The sequence below is a fragment of the Musa acuminata genome, chromosome BXJ2-5 (genome assembly GCF_036884655.1).
Source record: "Musa acuminata AAA Group cultivar baxijiao chromosome BXJ2-5, Cavendish_Baxijiao_AAA, whole genome shotgun sequence".
NCBI classification, from domain to species: domain Eukaryota; kingdom Viridiplantae; phylum Streptophyta; class Magnoliopsida; order Zingiberales; family Musaceae; genus Musa; species Musa acuminata.
In genome coordinates, this window is record NC_088342.1 from 23,425,096 (window position 1) to 23,431,078 (window position 5,983).

Consider the following 5,983-nt stretch of genomic DNA (forward strand, 5'->3'; position numbering starts at 1 on the left):
ACTCAAGTGATGAGGACCTTGATGAAGACTTGGCACTTAATAAGAAAATTCAAAAAATTCACAAGAAGGAATAAATTTAAAAATGAAACTAAATATAAATTTTGAACCCAAGAAAGATTAAGTAATATGTTACGAATACAAGAAGCGGGGATACTACAAGAGCGAATGTCCCCAAGCCAAGAAGAGGACACCAAAGAAGAATGCTCTCAAAGCAACATGGGATGACTCAAGTGAATCCGAAGAAGAGGAGCCTACCAAAACCGAGTAAGTTGCTCACTATGCACTAATGGCCATTAGAGATGAGGTGAGTAGTTCATTTGATGCAAAATTTATCCTTTGATGAACTATTAAATGCTTTTCATGATTTATTTAATGAATGTAAATTCATTAGTAAAAAAATATATTATTAAAAAAAGAGCATGCTTCTCTTGTTAGTGATTTCAATAGATTAAAAGTTGAGCATAATGATAGTTTAGTTCTATGTATGAAACGCCATAAATAGAAATACTTACAAAGGAAAACTTGTTACTCAAAGAAATCTTAAAAAAATTTGAGGTTGGTAGCAAGTCCTTGAACATAATCCTTGCCAATAAGGGTCACATTCATAAAAGAAGTGGAATCGGATTTGTGAGTAGCTCTCACCAATATCCAACTACCTTTGTTAAAGTCCATATCTTGCATATTTCACCCCAAAAAAAATGTAACTTTTGTTGCAAACTTGGACAGGTAGCTTATCATTATCCAAGTGTAGTCCACACAAATTGATTTAGGTTCCTAAAGGAACCTTAAAGAACTCCATGCAAAATGATAAGTTAAGCCGATCAGTTTTTGAGGCACCCAAGGTCAAATGGATACCTAAAAATCATCCTCTTTTGTAGAAACGTATACCATCACAAGCTAGGAGCAAGAGATGATATCTTGATAGTGGATACTCAAGGCATATGACCGGAGATCTATCTCAATTCTCTAAGCTCACTAGCCTAGACGAAGGATATGCCACCTTTGGAGACAACAACAAGGGTAAAATCATTGGCAAAGGAACTATATGTAGCACATCCAACATTTTTATTGAAGATGTGTTGTTAGTTGATGGCTTAAAGCATAACCTTTTGAGCATTAGTCAATTGTGTGATAAAGGATATATTGTTAGATTTGAATATAATGCTTGTATTATAGAAAAACCACACAAAAACACATCTATAATTACTCTAAAATAAAATAATGTATACACTATTGATATTAATGATCTTTGTAATGAAATGTGTTTTTCGGTTTTAAATAACGATACTTGGCTTTGGCAAAGGAGATTAGGTCATGCTAGCATGAAACTAATCTCTCAAATTTCATCTAAAGAACTTGAAGAGGAATTCCTCATATCAAGTTCGTCAAAGATAATGTCAACTAGGAAAACAAATTAAAGGTAGCTTTAAACTTAAGAACCAAATAAGCACATCTAGACCTTTGCAATTGATCCATATGGACTTGTTCGGACCAATTTCTACATCAAGCCTGGGAGGTAGCAAATATGCATTTGTCATCGTGGATGATTATAGTAGATACATATGGACTTATTTTTTGACACACAAAAGTGAATGCTTTAGGTATTTCTCCAAGTTTTGTAAACTTGTTTAAAATGAAAAGGGTTTTATGATTTCGTTAATTCGAAGTGATCATGGTGGTGAATTTCAAAACTATGATTTCTAAGAATTTTATGAATCTAATGGATACAATCATAACTTCTTTACTCCTAGAAATTCTCAATAAAATGGAGTAGTAGAAAGAAAGAATAAAAATTTACAAGAAATAGCAAGAACCATGTTAAATGAACATAGCCTACCCAAATTTTTTGGCCAAAGCCGTAAACACGATATGCTATGTCATGAATAGAATTCTAGTAAGACCCTTACTCACCAAAACGCCTTATAAGTTATGGAACAACAAAAAATCCAATGTTTTATATTTTAAAGTTTTTAGGTGTAAGTGTTTTATCTTGAATGAAAAAGATGCCTTAGGAAAATTTGATGCTAAATCTGATGAAGAAATTTTTTTTGGCTATTCTTCTATTTCTAAAGCATTTCATATCTTAAATAAAAGAACTTTGATTATAGCAGAATATATTTATGTTGTTTTTAATGAAGTTTCTGAAGTTAAGAAAAATGATTTTGATGATGATGTTAATTTTGATGCCTTGAATTTAAATGAAACACTTTCTCCATCTAGCAACTTAGATGCATCTACTTCCGAAACATCCTTACCCAAGGATTGGAAGTATGTAGATGCTCATCCTAAGGAGCTAATCATAGGAGACATCTAAAGGGGTTCAAACTCGTTCCTCTCTTAAGAATTTTTATGCAAACACCGCTTTTCTCTCCCAAATTGAATCTAAATGCATTGACGAGGGCTTGAATGATGATTCATGGGTCATCGCAATACAAGAGAGTTAAATCAATTTAAGAGAAATGAGGTGTGGAAGCTTGTTCCTAGGCCAAATGACCATTTAGTTATTGGTACTAAATGGGTCTTTAGAAACAAGCAAGATGAATTTGGTATCGTGGTTAGAAACAAGACTAGATTAGTGGCCAAAGATTTCAACCAAGAAGAATGTATTGATCAAAGAAACCATCGCTCTTGTGGCTCGATTAGAAGCCATAAAGATGCTCCTTGCCTATGCTAGTAGTAATAATTTTAAATTATTTCAAATGAATGTTAAAAGTGATTTTCTTAATGGCTTTATTTTCGAAGAAGTTTATGTTGAATAATTGCCCAGATTTGAGAATGATGATTTCCCTAATCATGTGTTTAAATTGACTAAAGCTTTCTATGGATTGAAACAAGCCCCAAGGGCTTAGTATGAGAGACTTAGCTCATTTGTAATTCATAATAATTTCTCTAAAGGCAACGTCGATACTACATTGTTTATTAAAAATTTTGAAAATAATTTCTTATTGTTCAAATTTATGTTGATGATATTATTTTTGATTCCACGAATAAATCTCTTTGTGAATCATTTGTTAAAAGTATTAATCTTGAATTTGAAATAAGTTTGATGGGAGAATTAACTTTCTTTTTAGGCTTACAAATCAAACAACTAAGTAGTGACATTTTTCTTAGTCAAACAAAATATGCTTTAGATTTATTAAAAAGGTTTAATATGGATAGCTCAAAGGCTATTAATACTCCCATAAGTACCTCCACTAAATTAGACATTGATGAAAGTGGAGATGGCTTTGATCAAAAAGCTTATAGGGGTATGATAGGTAGTTTACTATACCTTACTACAACTTGACTGTATATCATGTTTAGTGTAGGTCTTTATGCTAGGTTTCAATCTAATCCTAAGATATCTCATCTTAAAGCAGTTAAGAGAATTCATAGATATCTTAAAGGTACCATAAATCTAGGATTATAGTATCCAAAATTTAAGAACTTAGAACTAATTACATATGCTGATGCGGATTTTGCTAGATGTAGATTAGATAGAAAAAGCACATCCAGAACATGTCAATTTTCAGGACACGCACTTGTTTCTTGGTCTTCCAAGAAATAAAACTCGGTTGTACTATCTATAACCGAAGCTGAGTATATTGCAGCTAGTACATATTGTGCATAAGTTGTGTGGATGAAAAACACTTTAGAGGATTATAAGATTCATCTTAAAAACATTCCCATAAAATATGATAACACAAGTGCAATATGTTTAACAAAAAATTTCATTCAACACTCTAGAACTAAACATATTGATATTAGGCTTCACTTTATATGAGATCATGTTAATAATCATGATGTAGTCTTAGAGTTTATTGATATAAAACATCAATTAGCCAATATCTTTATAAAACCTTTAAGTAAAGAACAATATGATTTTATTAGAAGAGAGTTAGGAATGTTAATTTGTCCAAATGCATGAATTTGATGTATATCTTTTCCGGACTATCTTTTTGCATCTCATAAATGGAGCTTTCATGAACTTATTTCATTTTTCTCTTCCTTGGTATCAAGTTTACTTCATACCCTTGCTTCATCACTTAATGATTTTTGATACACTCAATCACTCCATGGATTTCATTGAAAAATGCATCTCTCACGGATTTATCTCTTGTGAATTTTTAATGAGAAATGGATTTGATGTGATGCTCCTCTCGTTATGAAGGTTTATTCATGGAATTTTTTTTATCCTTCATATGATGATTCTTTCACATGAATTCTTTCTTAATGAAGGAAGAATTTTTTTTTTTTTATGAGATGAATACTTGCAAGAGTGAGGAGTTGATTTTACATGAATATCTTAATCCTTATGAAAATTGAAGCATGATTTAATGAAACTTTGTTATTATTTTTGACTTGATTTAAATTATTTCACAAAGTTGGTTCTTAATAGATTTCCTTCTTACTTTCCTTCTTCATGCAAAGTTTTGATGATAAAAAAGGGGAGAAGTTGATGGAAGCTATCTCTTTAAATGTTTATAACTTTTAATGTGAGAACTTTTGAATGATATGATTGGTATCATCAAATATAAATTAAAATGTGGCATGAATTTTTACCACACTTGCATTGTCAAATCGTTCTCCTTTTTGTTGATGACAAAGGGGGAGAAATAATACCAAAATATGGTAAATTGATGACAAATGCATGTAATATATTTCATCATATATACTTGAAATGTTTGCTTGATAAATTTCCTTCATTATGATAAGATATCTAGAGCTTAACTTGCTATTAATATCTTGCCATAGAATGATGAAGTAATCTTTGTCATCTTTCATATTTGAAATATCATACTTGGCATCGTATCTTGAGAATGTTAGATCATGATATGCATGTTGATAAGTTTAAATGAATCTAACTTATTAGTTTGATACTTGAATTCAAAGGCTTTGAATTCAAGAGTGTATTTTCTCAAGTATACCATATAGATAGGGGGAGTTAAGGTTAACTCCGTCATCAATTGATTGTCATCATAAAAAATAGAGAGATTGTTGAATCTCGAATTTTGATGATGAAGTCAATTGTAATTTGTTTGATCTAATCTATATGTTGAGAAAAGTGTGCAGGATTAACTATGATAGCAATAAGACATAAAGCAAGTGTTGTGCCGGAGTCAAGATCGAGATCACGTTGGGAGTTCGAGAGTTCGTCGGAAGTTTTGCCGGAACCAACCGAGAAGTCTAAGAGCTTGCCAAAGAAGCTCGTCGGAACTTGCCAAAATGAGCGTCGTAAAGTCCAGGAGCTTGCTAGGAGTCTGTCGGAGCATTACCGAGAGTTCGTCGAATGTTCACCGGAAGAACGTCGGAAGCTCGTCGGAAGAGCAATTGATGCATCAGAATAAGAAGTGCTGTGATCATGTCTTAATTATCGTAGTTAGAGCATAAATTAAGTTAGGATTGGGAGGTAATCCCACTAACTTAATTAGGGGCCAATTGGGCCCTTAATAGGGCTGATTTAGGCCAGATTGAATAGCCCAATTAGCCCTTGAAAACATGGCCAATGATGGCACCGCCCAGAAGACCTAGTCTCCCAAGTGGTTTGAGCGGTGGTACCTGCTAGTCATAGGTGCCCAGCAAGCCAATCACGTGAGTGATGGCACTTGTGACTTGATACAGAATCTTTTTGCTTATTATATTTTGGCATATATCACTTTATAACTATTGCATAAATGCATATATATATATTGTGATGTCCTTGGATTTGTGCAATGGGAATCGGATCGTGATGAGATCACGATAATGAGATCGATTCACCTTTAAACACATATCCTAAATAATCCCGGTCATAGGTTACTCGAGAGGGACATCGTGATAACCGGATAGACTGGTGTGCTGTATACCCGTCCATATGATGGATGCAGCTGGTCTCATAGCTGCTCGTGTAGGGACACTAGGGATACATTACAGGTGCTCATTGGAGAATGAGTTCACTGATTGATCCGCTTACGGAATGCTGGATGGTTGATGATGCCTTATTGTCAGACAGCGATTCCATAGT